Genomic DNA, 18335 nt, shown 5'->3' with positions numbered 1-18335 from the left:
AATGATTAATTACAATTCAAATATATTTTACCCTTTGCCTAAGTGTTTAGTTTAACTTAACTTGTTCTGGGCTGTTATCTTGGTGTGCCTCAGGCTCATACATTTTGCAATCTAGCACAATTCCTCCAGACCAAAGTTAGATGGATTTTAGAATAATTTATTTTTAGTCTACAATCATACTGTTAAGGAAGTAGGTCAATTTCCCACACCAGATTAACCTTTAATGTACTAATATAGGCAAGAATTCAAATATCAAATTCATATATATTATTTACATTCATACTTTCACAGTCACATCATCTCTAAATACAGATACATACATTAACATACAACAGACAAATTCATTAAAGGACTGTTTAATTTAAAAAATTTTAAAATGGCAACTCCAAATTCTATGTGTTTCTTATTTTCCTAGAGCAGGGTCAAGTACAAAGTCTTTCAGACAAATATAGCCAAGTAACTGTTCTTCACACTGCCAAGCATGGTGAATTTATCTAGCTGTTCCAGATTAGACATCCATTTTCCTTTTTGTGAGTTGTTACATAAAAGATATCATCAACACCAGGAAAGCCAAATTTATAAATCCAAAATTTTGAAAGGTGATTTCCATCATGTTCACTTAAACTTGCATAGTTTTCTTTCTAGTATTCCCCTCCCAACCCTAAAGATGGACTTTATTTTAGAGTACAATATGTTTTTCCAGTAAAGCCAATTTCCCAAATGATGCTACTTATCTTGTCTCATTTATAAAATATAAAATTCCTGTGACAATCAAAATTCCCTACATTGATTTTCAGCCATGTACTGCTTGAGAGAGCGTTTCTGCCTTCAGTTTGAACATTTCCTGGTGAAAAATAATATTAATTCATGGATTTATAACTCTCACACAAATACATAAATGAGTAAAATCGAAACCTTTCCTAGCAGTCTTCTGGAATGTGGACAAGAGTAAATAATTTTAAATAAATAGTATGAAGAAATATGGGGAAATAAATTTTAAACTATATATGAATACCATACATTTTTGAAATATATAAATTATTTAGCTAAGATTGAAACTAGATGAAATGGAAAATTTGAAAAGAATAATAGCCATTAAAGAGATCTATAAAGTAGTCCAAACATGACATTCCTCAAAAGATTACGGATCCAAAAGTTTTATCTACTAATATGTCAAAATCTTAAGGATATAACTCTTATTGAAATGATAATAAATTCTTTACAAATATGGAAAGATCCTTAATTCTTTTATGAAGTTAGAATAATCTGGATAAGAAAACCTGAGAGGTACATGGAACAAAAGAAGAAATATGACAACTTTTGCCTGATCTTGCCTAATAATATACCTATATTTTACACTCCCACCAACAGTGTACAAATGTTCCAATTTCTCCACATCTTTACCAACACTTATCTTTTTTTTCTTTTTATCTTTTTTTCTCTTTTTGATAATAGGCGTCCTAACAGGTGTGTTGGGAATATGTCATTGTGGTTTTGATTTGTATTTCCCTGGTGATTAATGATGTTGAGCATCTTTTCACATAACTGTTGGCTACTGTATGACTTATTCTCTTTTTCTGGGGGGCTGTGTTGTGTGGCATGTGGGATCTTAGTTCCCTGACCAGGATCGAACCTGTGCCCTGTGCATTGGGGGCATGGAGTCTTAACCAGTGGACCACCAAAGAAGTCTCCTGACTTCTTTAGAGAAATGTCTATTCAGGTCCTTTGCCCATTTTTAAAATGGATCTTTTTTTTTTTTAACTATTGAGTTGTAAGAGTTCCTTATATATTTTGGAGATTAACTCCTTATCAGATTCATGGTTTGCAAATATTTTCTCTCATTCTGTAGACTGCATGTTCATTCTGTTGATTGTTTCTTTTGGTGTGCAGAAGCTTTTTAGTTTGATGTGGTCCCACTTGTTTATTTTTGTTTTTGTTGCCTGTACATTTGCTGTCATGCCAATGAAATCATTGCCAATGCCAACTTCATGAAACTTTTTTCCTATGTTTCCTTCTAGGAGTTTTAAAGTTTCTGATCTTTTAAGTCTTTTAATCCATTTTGAGTTGATTTTTGTGTATGGTGTAAGATAGGGGTCCAATTTCATTTATGTGGCTACATAAATACTAGCTCATTATTACCAATAAAAATCCTCACATCTAGAAATCAAAGGAAAACTTTATATAATCATATATAATCATCTCAATAGATGCTAAAAAGCCATTTGATAAAAATAACATGTGCAAAAAAACCTTTCTAGGTAATCTAAAAACCATTTTTGTAGCATGAATGATGTGTTTAACAGTAAACACTGGAAACATTCTGGTTGAAATTAGAAACTGATTTAAAATTGTTATAGATTTTCAACCCAGTGCTACAAGATTTAAAAAAAAAATAAAAGGAATAATTATTAAATAAAAAAGGCAAAATTATCATTATTTATAGGTCATATCACTACCTAGAATACTAATTAGTACTAACAAGAGAAATAAAAGAATTAGCACAATAGGAAAATTAGATTAGAATTCTAATATATCAGACACAATCACATGGAAAATAGAGTATTTACAGAAAAAAAGAGTATTTAAACTAAGAAACAAAAAAGTATAAAATATCTAAGAACAATCCTTTAAGAAGAAATGTGCTGGATCTACATAAAAAGAAGAAAAGATGAAACTTTGCTGTGACATAAAATAAAACTTGAATAAATCAAAGGAGATCTCACATATCTGGATAGAAAGAAGCATAATTGTAAGTGTTATTTCTTCACAAATTAAATTACAAATTTAAAGCAATTCCAATGATAATTTCAATTACATATTTTAAAATGATAAACGATTCTAAAATTCTTCTATAAAAATAAAAAAGTAAGAAAAACTAAGAAAATTGTGCAAAGAAGAGTATTAAAAGGGAACTTGCCTTTATATATATATACACACATATATATGGTAAGTAAAGTATATATAATGTGTATTCTTTCGTATATATATATCGGCATTAGTTTAAGCCATTTGGCACTGGCACAGATTCAACAAACAGAGCATTAAAACAAAATAACTAACCAAGACTGCATATACTTTGACCTAGTAATTGCACATTTGTGGAATTATACTAAATATAGTCAAGATTCCATCAACAATCTTTATAAGAAAGATTTTTTGTTGCAGGTTCACTCATATTAGCGAAAACTTGACCCTTTACGTGACCACCTAAACATAAAAAATTATGTAAATCAATAAATAAAATACGGTGGAAAAAACACTCTTGTTGAGCTGTTATACAGCTACTTAAAAGTGTTTTAAAATAATATTTAATGTTATAAACATAACCTAAATTATAGGAATGGGTGAATAAATTATGCTGCAACTCTATGATGGAACGCTATGGAACTGTTTACATTTGTAATTTTGAATTTCATGATATGAGGAAAATTGATACAATTTTTAAAAGCAGGATTTTTATAGTAAAATACAATATGGCTGGTTTATGTGAATTTTATAAATTTGAAAAATTCACACTCAACATGCACACACGTACACATGCATGCACATACATACATATGCATATACATACACATGAATATATTCCAAAGGAAAATTAAATGGGGATTGGTGGAATTATAAATGGGGTATTTTCCTTATACCTCAATCTAATAATTTACTTTTCTACAGTGATCAGCTTCTCTTGACATAATAAAAGATGTTATTGAAAGCAATAACTTTTAAATAGACCCTAATATATTTAATAATTTATAATATGATAAAAGAAGTATCATAAATTACTGGGAAATGGAAGGGCTGCCTAACAAATGGTTATGGAATAATTGTTCAATTATTAAAAAGAAAATAAAGTATATCTTTACAGCAAAATTAATTATAAGTGTTTGAGGAACTAACTATAAAACTATAAAATATAAAAATAGCTGGCAGAGAAAGGGAGGTAAAATATTTATCATATCTCAGATAACAGGTCCAGAGAAAATTTTCTAGATTAAAAACAAATATGTCACAAAGGACAATAAAAGGAAATGTTTTATACAAAAACATGTAAAATGTAAAGTTCTGCTGGTCATATACACTAAGGAAATTAAAAAAAAAAAAACTATTTGAGAAAAACATTCACACAAAGTAAAAAGGTCTTACTATATAAAGATTAACGAAAGCCCTAAATTATTCACAGAATAAGAAACACAGAAAGGCTAGCAAATTGAGAATGTTTGACCTCACTAATAAACTAAGAAATTCTAATTAAAATAGCAATAAGTGACTATGTTGCCATGGTAAAATCTGAAAACCTTTTTTTTAAATTATCATAAGTAGTGTTTGGAAGTGTAATGAAATAAACACTGTCTTAATCTGCAAATGAAAGTGTAAACTGGTAATATTTTTGGAAGGACACTTTGATAGTTTGCATAAAATATTTTAAAAGAATCATTCTTTTCGACCAAGTTCTCCTCCCCATTTTTGAGTGGGGGAGGTAATCGGTTTTGAGGAGAAAAAGATGCCATTAACTTTATTGGTCCAAAAAACTCATTGAATATTTATATGTAACATGAAAAATTGGAAATTACCCAAATTACCAACAATAACCAGATATTATACCACATTCATCAAATAGGCTATTATATATTTTAAAAGTAATAGTGTGATGAAAGTTTGCAAATTCATTTGAGGTATAGAAAGCAGAATATAAGACTATATAACCCAATTGTGTAAAACACAAATAGTGGTTCCTAATAAAAATTTGTATGAAACATAATAATGGAAAGAAATATAACAGTAGCTCTTTCAGCATCGTAGGACTATGCTCCTTTACTTTTTATCTTTATAATTGTCCTATATTTTCCAACTTTCTAAAAAGAGCTTTTGTTATCATTATAATCAGAAAAATAAAACAAAAGCTTCATATCTTAGATTTGCTTAAATTATCTATTACTTTTGAGTTTGCAGAGAAATCCCATTCAACTTATCTTTCTTATTAACCTAATAGTTGATTTGTATCTTACAGAAAGTGAATTTCCATTTTCTGAAAATTGTGTGTAAAGCCATTATCACCCTATATCAGATTCCACAGTTGGAATTTAGACATCATAAAGTTTGTCTTTTAAGGGACAAAAAAATAAAACTGTTTCTTGTTGTAATGCCTTAAATGGGTGGGAGGGGATGTAAACTTGAATACTGAAACATTTATCCATCCCCCTCCATTTGGTATTTTGACAAAAGTATTAATTTATATTCCCAGAACTCTGTTAGGTTATTAAGTCCTGTCACTAATTTAAGACTATGGAGGTACTTTTGTCATTTTTTTTTGTATAGTGTTGACTTGCCATTCCCTGAACACACCATGCACATTCATACCTTCATGCTTTTGTGTACAACTACTTCTTATGCAGGAAATTTCCTTCCCTCTCTTTGCTATCACATGAAACATACATGTCCTTTAGTACACCATCTAAATGTAAATGGCACTTTCTTTGGGACAACTTTCTAGTCGTTCATTTCTTTTTGTCCCTTTCTCATTTTGCACTCTAATTCAATTAGTATTATTTCTGTAGCAAATGGCAGAAAATCCAACCCCGGTTTAAAGAAAATAAAAAGCACTGGGGATTATCATCTTCACAAACAGCTAGAATCAGGGACTAAAATAATCCCATTGGGATCCCATTTTTGGAGTTGCTTACCTCCACAAAGGCTTTACTCTACTGTAGTCCATCTCCTTGCAATGGCCAACTGCAACTTCTGTCTTCTTGGTAGTATCTGAAGAAGGCACAGGATTTATTTTCAGATCAATTTAGCCCTAATGCCCTGAGCCAGTCACTATCGTTAGGTCTAGATTGGCACCATCTAGATCACTGACCCACTCCTGACCCAGTCTTTGTGTTTAGGAGTAAGTGTTCTGATAGGCAAGCTTGGAGAGGCTGGAAGAAAGCAATAATTTGAAGAGTAGAAGTTAGAAAAAGGGAGATTTTCCTTTTCATGGGGTGAAGAAATTTTCCTTTAGTGTTAGAGCAGAACTAGGCTTGTAGAAATCTACAAGATTTTCTTGCCCAGGTTAGAAATGAATATTTCAGTTTAAAAATTCTTTATGAATAAAACTCTGAAGTAACTTTTAAATGTACATTTCTTCACTCAAACAAAAGAAGAATAATCCAAAATGTTTCTGTAGATTGATTTATCAGTTAAAGACTTTTAAGGCAAAAGGAAAGATATACAACAGGGAAAATAAACATACACGATATACTTGGTGAAAAACAGAAAGTTTCATACTGTTTTTCAGATATTATATAAGAATTGCTCCATCTTTGCAATGATGGTACTATCCTATGAACCATAAAATTAAATGTACTTATACCTTTCTTCTTCTACAAATATTGTATGACTTACAGTCATAAAAACAGTATGTATATGTTGGCAAATGCTGGAGATTTTTTTTTATCATCAAACTGGAATTCTGTGGATCAATAACTTTGCAAGGCAAGATTTACAATCTCTTCCAAAGAAAGCCATAAATCGACCAGTGGTGCAGTGCTGTAAAGTATATACTGCTATAAGGGTGTATGCGAAAGAGTGCAGTCCTAGAAACCTTCCATAAACAAATACTCCAGGCTACTTAGGTTACAATTAAAAGGTCACTCAACCAATCAACAACGTCAGTGGACCACTAAATCTGCAGGTCTGACACTACTCTCTGCCACATTTTCCATCACATAACTACTGTTAATAATCTGGAAAGTTGCCTGATGCAGTAGCCTCAGGTCTTGTTACTTCTGACTGGCCATACAGTCAGCCATAGTACCACCTGTTGGACCATTTGCAAATCATAATGGTACTGTTGAGATGTCGGTCGCCATGGTTATTTCCCCCAAATAGAAACCACACCCAACAAACTAAGCAAATACCTCACAGTAGATCACAGGGCAGAATTTTCTGGGGTTCACAAGAGGTTGCTTCTTTTTTAAGGTGAAATGTTTCAATTTTTCAATAATAATAAAGTTCATTCTAGCTATATTATCAAATTAAAATACCCATTGTAGAATATTTATAAAATAAACAAAACTTTGAATGAAATACCAATCATCCATAATCCTACCATCTAGAGATAATTTTTTAGCCAACGATATGTATTTCCAGCTAGGCATTTTTCTATGTAGAAGTATGGAATAATAATAAAGATGATTATGACAACAGCAACAATAATTGCCATTTCCATGAACTCCAAGTACCCCAGGCTCTGTTTTAAGTGCTTTAAATGGATTGTACCACCAACTCTTGAAACAACCTAAATACAAATTATGGTAATTTCCCTTTTACATAGGAAAAGGTAGCTTAGAGATGGAAAATAAATTATTCAAGGTCAAAGAGCTTTTAAGTTTTGGAGGCCAGGCTCAAACTAAAGTCTGTCTGATTCCAAAGCCTGTGAACTTAACCCCTATGTTATGCTACCTGATAACACAACATAGTTAAAATCATGCCCAATAGAGTTTGTTGAAGTGCACATTTTGATAGCTTTAGTACATTCACAGATTTGTGCAACTATCACCACTGTCTACTTACAAAATATTTTCATCGCCCCAAAAAGAAACCTCATACTCATTAGCAGTCATTCCTCATTTCCACCAGGGCCTGGCTATTGGTAATCTAAAGCATATCTTTATGGAATTGTCTATCATGGACACTTCATATAAATGAATTATACAATAAGTGGCATTCTGTGCCTGACTTTCACTTTACATTGTTTTCAAGGTTCATCTATGTTGTACCATGCCTCAGTATTACACTGCTTTTTTTTTTTCAATTTTTTATTGTGGTAAAATGTACTTAAAAATGTACCATTTAAATTATTTTAGAGTGTAAAATTCAGTGGCATTTTATATAGTCATGATATGCTATCATCACCACTATGTAGTTCTAAAATATTTTCATCACCCCAAAAGGAAACTCATTAAGACACTCTCCATTCCCCCGTCCCCAGCTGCTAGCACCCAATAATCTGTTTTCTTTCTCTATGAACTTGCCTATTCTGTATATTTCAAATAAACAGAGTAATGCAATATGTGGTCATTTGTGTCTGGCCTCATTTACTTAGCATAATGTTTCAAGGTTCATCCATGTTTGTATGTAGCATGTATCAATACTTCATTCCCTTCTATAGCTGAATATTACCTCCTTGATTAAATGTATTCCTAAATATTTATTATTTTTGATGCTACTGTAGATTGTTTTTTTTTTTACAAGTCTTTGGTGGACATAAGCTTTTATTTTTTATTATTGTGGTAAAAACATATAACATGAGATCTAACTTCAACGAAGGTACAGTATAGTATTGTTAACTATAAGCACAATGTTGTGCAGCAAATAACTAGAACTCTTTCATCTTTCATGGCTGAAATTCTATACCCATTGAAAAGCACTCCCCATTGCCCCCTCTTTCCAGCCCTTGACAACCACCACTCTACTTCCTGTTTCAATGAGTCTGACTACTTTAAATACCTCATGTAAATGGAATCACACAGTATTTGTCCTTCTGTGACTGGATTATTTCACTTAGCATGATGTCATCAAGGTTCATCCATGTTGTAGCATGTGACTGCATGTCCTTTTTTTTTAAAATTTTATTTATTTATTATTTATGGCTGTGTTGGGTCTTCGTTTCTGTGCAAGGGCTTTCTCTAGTTGCGGCAAGTGGGGGCCACTCTTCATCACGGTGCGCGGGCCTCTCATTATCGCGGCCTCTCTTGTTGCGGAGCACAGGCTCCAGACACGCAGGCTCAGTAATTGTGGCTCACGGGCCCAGTTGCTCCACGGCATATGGGATCTTCCCAGACCAGGGCTCGAACCCGTGTCCCCTGCATTGGCAGGCAGATTCTCAACCACTGCGCCACCAGGGAAGCCCTGCATGTCCTTTTTAATAGCTGAATAATAATAGTCTATTTTATATCTATACCACATTTTCTTTTTCCATTCTTCCCTCAGTGGGCACTTAGCTAGTTTCTATGTTGTTATGGACTGAATTTTTGTGCCCCCTCCACCAAATTCATATGTTGAAATCCTGTGCCCCAAAGTGATGGTATTAGGAGGAAGGGCCTTTGGGAAGTAATTAGGATTAGATTAGGTCATGAGGGTATATGTAGCCTTGCTTGCTTCTTTTCTCTGTTTTCTGCCATGTGAGGATACAAGGAAGAGTCAGCAATCTATTATCTGGAAGAGGCTCTCACCAGAAGTCAACGATGCTGGCACGCTGACGATCTCAGAATTCTAGCCTCCAGGACTGTGAGAAATAAATTTCTGTGGTTTATAAGAAACCCAGTTTAAGGTATTTTGTTAGAGCAGCCTGAACTTACTAAGATACACTTCTTGGCTATTGTGAATAAAGCTGTAATGAATGTGGAAATGCAAATATCTCTTTGAAATCCTGATTTAAATTATTTTGGATAAATACTCAAAAGTGAGATTACTGGGTCATATGGTAGCTCTTTTTTTTTTTCAGGATTTGTCAATTTTGTTTATATTTTCAAAAAGCTGACTCTTTTTTGTGTTGATTTTTTTCTATTTTAAAAAATTCTCTATTTGCTTTATTTCTGCTATAATCTCTATTATTTTCTTTCTTCTGCTAAATTTGGTAATAGTTTGTTCTTCTTCTATTTGGTATAAGTTTAGGTTGCTTATTTGCTATCTTTTTTCTTTTATAATGTAGGCATTTACTGCTATAAACTTCCTTCTTATAAGATGCCTTTTGTGCAATCCATAAGTTCTATTATATTGGGTTTTGTTTTCATTTGTTTCAAGATAGTTTTTAAATTCCTTTTTGATTTCTCTTTGATCTAATTGTTGTTGAAGGGTGTGTTTTTTAGCTTTGATGTTTTTATGAATTTCCCCATTTTCCTACTGTTTTTGATTTCTAGTTTCATTCCATTGTGGTTGGAAAAAATATTTGGAATTATTTTGATCATCTTAAACTTGTTAAGACTTGTTTTGTGACCTAATATGTAGTTTATCCTGGAAATTATTCTGTATGCACTTGAGAAAAATGTGTATTCTGCTATTGAGTGGAAAGCTCTGAATATGTCTGTTAGGTCCATTTGTTTTGTAGGGTTGTTCAAGTCTGCTGTTTCTTTATTAATTTTCTGTCTGGAAGTTCTATACATTGCTGAAAGTGGGGCATTGAAGTCTCCTAATATAAAATTAGTGTCAATTTTTTCCTTTGGATCTGTTAATATTTGTTTTATATATTTAGGTGTTCTGATGTCGGATGCATATATAATTATAATTGTTATATCTTTCTCTCAATTTGATTCTTGATCATTATATAATTACCTTCTTTGTTTCTAGAGACAGTTTTTCACTTATACTCTATATTGTCCATTGTAAGTATAGCCACCCTCCCTGGGCATGCCACCCTCCCAGCATGCAGATGTGTTCATGAGCCAGGAATAGCTCTGAACCCCTTCACTAAGGGTTTTTTGGAGGCTTCATTATGCAGGCGTGATTCATTCAATTATTGGCCATTGGTGATTAGTTGAATCTCCAGTGTGTCTCTCCTCTCTGGAGGTTACTGAGTGGGACTGAAAATTTCAACCCTCTAATCACATGGTTGATTCCCCTGGCAACCAGTCCTCCATCTTTAGGGGCTTTCCAAAAGTCACCTCATTAATATAAACTCAGCTGTGGTTGAAAAGTGTTGGCTATGAATACCAAAAGATGCTTCTTTCACCTTAATCACTGATGTTCTGAAGCGATTTTAGGAACTGGGTACAAAAACTAAATACTAGACCTCAACATAATGAAGGCTGTATATGACAAACCCACAGCTAACATCATACTCAATGGTGAAAAGCTGAAAGCATTTCCTCTAAGATCAGGAACAAGACAAGGATGCCCACTCTCACCACCTTTATTCAACATAGTATTGGAAGTCCTAGGCACAGCAATTGGAGAAGAAAAAAAATAAAAGTAATCCAAATTGAAAAGGATGAAGTAAAACTGTCACTGTTTGCAGATGACATGAAACTATACATAGAAAATACTAAAGACGCCACCAGAACACTACTAGAGCTCATCAATGAATTTGGTAAGGTTGCAGGATACAAAATTAATATACAGAAATCTGTTACATTTCTACACACTAGCAACAAAGTATCAGTAAGAAAAATTAAGAAAACAATCCCATTTACCATCACGTCACAAAGAATAAAATACTTAGGACGTAAACCTACCTAGGGAGGCAAAAGACCTGTACTCCAAAAACTATAAGACACTGATGAAAGAAACTGAAGATGACACAAACAGATGGAAAGATATACTGTGTTCTTAGACTGGAAGAATCAATATTGTTAAAGTGACACTATTACCCAAGGCAATCTAGAGATTCATTGCAATCCCTATCAAAATACCAATGGCATTTTTCACAGAACTAGAACAAATAATTTTAACATTTGCATGGAAACAAAAAGAACCACAAGTAGCCAAAACAATCTTGAGAAAGAAGGACAGAGCTGGAGGAATCATGTTCCCTGACGTCAGACGATACTACAAAGCTTTAGTAATTAAGATAGTATGATACTGGCACAAAAACAGACACATAGATCAATGGACAATTAATCTATGACAAAGAAGGCAAGAATATAAAATGGAGAAAAGACAGTCTCTTCAGTAAGTGGTGCTGGGAAAACTGGACAGCTACATGTAAAAGAATGGATCCATCTCCTAAAGTAAACGAAATAAAAGCAAAAATTAAAAAATGGGACGTAATTAAACTTAAAAGCTTTTTCGCAGCAAAGGAAACCACCAACAAAATGAAAAGACAACCTACTGAATGAGAGAAAATCTTTGCAAGTGATATGACTGATAAGGGATACAGCTGTTTGTAACATATACAAACAGCTCATATAAATCAACATCAAAAAAACAAACAACTGGATTAAAAAATGGGCAGAAGGATTGAATAGATATTTTTCCAAAGAGGAAATGCAGATGGACAACTAGCACATGAAAAGATGCTCAACATAGCTAATCACCAGGGATATGCAAATCAAAACCACAATGAGATATCACTTCTCACCTGTCAGAATGGCTAGCATCAAAAAGAACACAAACGACAAATGTTAACAGGGATGTGGAGAAAAGGGGACCTTAGGACACTCTTGGTGGGAATGTAAATTGGTACAGTTACTGTGGAAAACAGTACGGAGGTTTCTCAAAAAACTAAAAATAGAAATACCATATGACCCAGCAATTCCACTCCTGGGTATATATCTGAAAAACACGAAACACTAATTTGAAAGGGTACATATTCCAATGTGCATAGAGGCATTATTTACAACAGCCAAGATATTGAAACAACCTAAGTGTCCATCAACAGATGAATGGATAAAGAAGATGTGGTATCAATCAAGTCCAGGAAACACAGAGAGTCCCATACAGGATAAATCCAAGGAGAAACACGCCAAGACACATATTAATCAAACTACCAAAAATTAAATACAAAGAAAAAATAGTAAAAGCAGCAAGGGAAAAAAAACCCAAATAACATACAAGGGAATCCCCATAAGGTTAACAGCTGATCTTTCAGCAGAAACTCTGCAAGCCAGAAGGGAGTGGCAGGGCATATTTAAAGTGATGAAAGGGAAAAACCTACAACCAAGATTACACTACCCAGCAAGGATCTCATTCAGATCTGATGGAGAAATTAAAACCTTTACAGACAAGCAAAAGTTAAGAGAATTCAGCACCACCAAACCAACTCTACAACAAATGCTAAAGGAACTTCTCTAGTCAGGAAACACAAGAGAAGGAAAAGACCTACAATAACAAACCCAAAACAATTAAGAAAATGGTACTAGGAACACACATATCGATAACTACCTTAAATGTAAATGGATTAAATGCCCCAACCAAAAGACATAGACTGGCTGAATGGATACAAAAACAAGACCCATATATATGCTGTCTACAAGAGACCCACTTCAGACCTAGGGACACATACAGACTGAAAGTGAAGGGATGGAAAAAGATATTCCATGCAAATGGAAATCAAAAGAAAGCTGGAGTAGCAATTCTCATATCAGACAAAATAGACTTTAAAATAAAGACTATTACAAGAGACAAAGAAGGACACTACATAATGATCAAGGGATCAATCCAAGAAAAAGATATAACCATTGTAAATATTTATGCACCCAACATAGGAGCACCTCAATACATAAGGCAAATGCTAACAGCCATAAAAGGGGAAATCAACAGTAACACAATAATAGCAGGGGACTTTAACACCCCACTTTCACCAATGGACAGATATCCAAAATGAAAATAAATAAGGAAACACAAGCTTCAAATGATACATTAAACAAGATGGACTTAATTGATATTTATAGGACATTCCATCCAGAAACAACAGAATACACTTTCTTCTCAAGTGCTCATGAAACATTCTCCAGGATAGATCATATCTTGGGTCACAAATCAAGCCTTGGTAAATTTAAGAAAATTGAAATTGTATCAAGTATCTTTTCCGACCACAATGCTATGAGACTAGATATCAATTACAGGAAAAAAAATCTGTAAAAAATACAAACACATGGAGGCTAAACAATACACTACTAAAAAACCAAGAGATCAATGAAGAAATCAAAGGAGAAATCAAAAAGTACCTAGAAACAAATGACAAATGAAAACACGACGACCCAAAACCTATGGGATGCAGCAAAAGCAGTTCTAAGAGGGAAGTTTTATAGCAATACAATCCTACCTCAAGAAACAAGAAACATCTCAAATAAAAACCTAACCTTACACCTAAAGCAATTAGAGAAAGAAGAACTAAAAAACCCCAAAGTAAGCAAAAAGAAAGGAATCATAAAGGTCAGATCAGAACTAAATGAAAAAGAACTGGTAGAAACAATAGCAAAGATCAATAAAACTAAAAGGTGGTTCTTTGAGAAGATAAACAGAAGTGATAAAGCATTAGCCAGACTCATCAAGAAAAAGAGGGAGAAGACTCAAATCAATAGAATTAGAAATGAAAAAGAAGAACTGACACTGCAGAAACACAAAGGATAATGAGAGATTACTACAAGCAACTATATGCCAATAAAATGGACAACCTGGAAGAAATGGACAAATTCTTAGAAAAGCACAACCTTCTGAGGCTGAACCAGGAAGAAATAGAAAATATAAACAGACCAATCACAAACACTGAAATTGAGACCGTGATTAAAAATCTTCCAACAAACAAAAGCCCAGGACCAAATGGCTTCACAGGCGAATTCTATCAAACATTTAGAGAAGAGCTAACACCTATCCTTCTCAAACTCTGCCAAAAAATAGCAGAGGGAGGAACACTTCCAAACTCATTCTACGAGGCCACCATCACCCTGCTACCAAAACCAGACAACGATGTCACAAAGAAAGAAAACTACAGGCCAATATCACTGATGAACATAGATGCAAAAATCCTCAACAAATTACTAGCAAACAGAATCCAACAGCACATTAAAAGGATAATACACCATGATCAAGCGGGATTTATCCCGGGAATGCAAGGATTCTTCAATATATGCAAATCAATCAATGTGATAAACAATATTAACAAATTGAAGGAGAAAAACCATATGATCATCTCAATAGATGCAGAAAAAGCTTTCAACAAAATTCAACACCCATTTATGATAAAAACCCCAGAAAGTAGGCATAGAGGGAACTTACCTCAACATAATAAAGGCCATATATGATAAACCCACAGCCAACATCGTTCTCAATGGTGAAAAACTGAAACCATTTATTCTAAGATCAGGAACAAGACAAGGTTGCCCACTCTCACCACTATTATTCAACATAGTTTTGGAAGTTTTAGCCACAGCAATCAGAGAAGAAAAAGAAATAAAAGGAATCCAAATTGGAAAAGAAGAAGTAAAGCTGTCACTGTTTGCAGATGACATGATACTATATATAGAGAATCTTAAAGATGCTACCAGAAAACTACTAGAGCTAAACAATGAATTTGGTTAAGTAGCAGGACACAAAATTAACGCACAGAAATCTCTTGCATTCCTCTACACTAATGATGAAAAATGTGAAAGGGAAATTAAGGAAACACTCCCATTTACCATTGCAACAAAAAGAATAAAATACCTAGGAATAAACCTACCTAAGGAGACAAAAGACCTGTATGCAGAGAACTATAAGACACTGATGAAACAAATTAATGATGATACAAACAGATGGAGAGATATACCATGTTCTTGGAGTGGAAGAATCAACATTGTGAAAATGAGTATACTATCCAGAACAACTTACAGATTGAATGCAATCCCTATCAAACTACCAATGGCATTTTTCCTAGAACTATGACAAAAAATTTCACAATTGGCATGGAAACACAAAAGACCCCGAATAGCCAAAGCAATCTTGAGAAAGAAAAACGGAGCTGGAGGAATCAGGCTCCCTGACTTCAGTCTGTACTACAAAGCTACAGTAGTCGAGACAGTATGGTACTGGCACAAAAACAGAAATATAGACCAACAGGACAGAAAGCCCAAACATAAACCCATGCACATATGGTCACCTTATATTTGATGAAGGAGGGAAGAATATACAATGGAGAAATGACAGCCTCTTCAATAAGTGGTGCTGGGAAAACTGGACAGCTACATGTAAAAGAATGAAATTAGAACACTCCCTAACACCATGCACAAAAATAAACTCAAAATGGATTAAAGACCTAAATGTAAGGCCAGACACTTTAAAACTCTTAGAGGAAAACATAGGCAGAACACTCTATGACATAAATCACAGCAAGATCCTTTTTGACCCACCTCCTAGAGAAATGGAAATAAAAACAAAGATAAACAAATGGGACCTAATGAAAGTTAAAAGCTTCTGCACAGCAAAGGAAAACATAAAGAAGACAAAAAGACGACCCTCGGAATGGGAGAAAATATTTGCAAATGAAGCAACTAACAAAGGATTAACCTCGAAAATATACAAGCAGCCCATGCAGCTCCCTATCAAAAAAAAAAAAACAACCCAATCCAAAAATGAGCAGAAGACCTAAATAGATGTTTCTCCAAAGAAGATATACAGATGGCCAGCAGACACATGAAAGGATGCTCAACATCACTAATCATTAGAGAAATGCAAGTCAAAACTACAATGAAGTATCACCTCACACCAGTCAGAATGGCCATCATCAAAAAATCTACAAACAGTAAATGCTGGAGAGGGTGTGGAGAAAGGGGAACCCTCTTGCACTGTTGATGGGAATGTAAATTGATACAGCCACTATGGAGAACAGTATGGAGGTTCCTTAAAAAACTAAAAATAGAACTACCATACAACCCAGCAATCCCACTACTGGGCATATACCCTGAGAAAACCATAATTCAAAAAGAGTCATGTACCACAATGTTCATTGCAGCTCTATTTACAATAGCCAGGACATGGAAGCAACCTAAGTGTCCACAAACAGATGAATGGATAAAGAAGATGTGGCACATATATACAATGGAATATTACTCAGCCATAAAAAGGGAGGGGGAAGGGTAAGCTGGGATGAAGTGAGAGAGTGGCATGGACTTATATCTACTACCAAATGTAAAATAAATGGCTAGTGGGAAGCAGCCTCATAGCACAGGGAGATCAGCTTGGTGCTTTGTGACCACCTAGAGGGGTGGGATAGGGAGGGTGGGAGGGAGACGTAAGAGCGAGGAGATATGGGGATATATGTATATGTATAGCTGATTCACTTTGTTATAAAGTAGAAACTAACACACCATTGTAAAGCAATTATACTCCAATAAAGATGTTAAAAAAAAAAAGATGTGGTACAATATATATACAATGGAATACTACTCAGCCATAAAAAAGAATCAAATTTTGGCATTTTCATCAGCATGGATGGACTTGGAGGGCATTATGCTAAGTGGAATAAATCAGAGAAAGACAAATACTGTATGTTATTACTTATTTGTTGACTCTTAAAAATACTGCAAACTAGTGAATATAACAAAAAAAAGCAGACACAGATATAGAGAACAAACTACTGGCTACCAATGGGGAGGGGCAGGGAGGGCCAATATAGGAGTGGGGAAGTGGGAAGTACAATCTACTGGGTGTAAGATAGGCTCAAGGATGTATTGTACAACATGGGGGAATATAGCCAATATTTTGTAATATTTGCAAATGAAAAGTAACCTTTAGAAATTGTATAAAAAATTTAAAAATCAAATTTAAAAAAATATTTAAATTCCCACTAAATATTAGAATGAAAGATGCTCTTATTCCTCTTATCACTTAGGAAATTACAAGGAGGCTACAAACTATGATATCCTACCCCTAAATAAGCCTGATGCATCACACAAGAGGGCATTGTACTATATAACAAAAATACAACTATCATACCAGTAAAGATCCACACTGATGAATTGTGGATTTTTTTAAATATAAAGTAATGGACTTTGAATTCCTTTTACCATTTGAGATGTAGAAAACTGGGAGTGTTGCTCCCAAACTAACAGTAAGAAAAAGCCAGATAAACCAGAAAATCTTAACTTTTCTTGACCTTATCAGAGATCTGAAATTTCAGGCCAATAAAACAGCCTAAATTTCAAGAAAGGATAAGCCTCTCCAAAGAGAAATGAAATGCGTACATAGGCTTACCTGTGGCAGAGCTCAAGAGGAGGACGTGGCTGCCACACAAGCTGGTAAGTAGCTATAAGCTAAAATCTTAACAAGTTGTTACGACAAAAAAGTGGAGGCTGGTAAGTCAGTCTGTGATTGTTAGGGGGCCGAGACACAGAGGCAGTTTGCACTCAAAGGCATTTTTCATGGGTGTCTGCCAAGTGCTCATGAGAAAGATTGGGGCAGGATAAGAGAACGTGCAAAGTCCTGCTTTCTGGTACAGGTGCACAGTAGGTGATCCTTTGCCACATAGTGTCAGTCCTATTAGATTAACCTATTAGAGGTTAATCTAATCTGGACAGAGGTTAGATTAACCTCTCAAAAGAAGGCAAAGATTTAAGCAACAGGGGAGAGAAACAGCAAACCCTGTTGCCCCAAAACACAGGCAAAAACACATTCTGGCTCATGGGGTTGGTTTTACTGTTTTCTCTACTTTTTATTCTCTTTGAATTTTTCTGTAACAAAAAATTAAATTGTATTAGTTTGCTATGACTTCTTAGTGAACCTTTTATGGTTAGTGGTGATCATCATATTCTTTTATATTTTAATGTTTATAAACCATATTTAGCTATTTTACAACTTTATTTTCTCTGGGAATATGTTTCAAACAAGTAAGTCTTTAAATATCAATATCTATCTTTTCCCACTTTAGTGAATTAGTGGATTTG

This window comes from Balaenoptera borealis (genome assembly GCF_965194805.1).
Source record: "Balaenoptera borealis genome assembly, chromosome: X".
NCBI lineage: Eukaryota > Metazoa > Chordata > Mammalia > Artiodactyla > Balaenopteridae > Balaenoptera > Balaenoptera borealis.
This window is presented reverse-complemented; position numbering follows the sequence as displayed.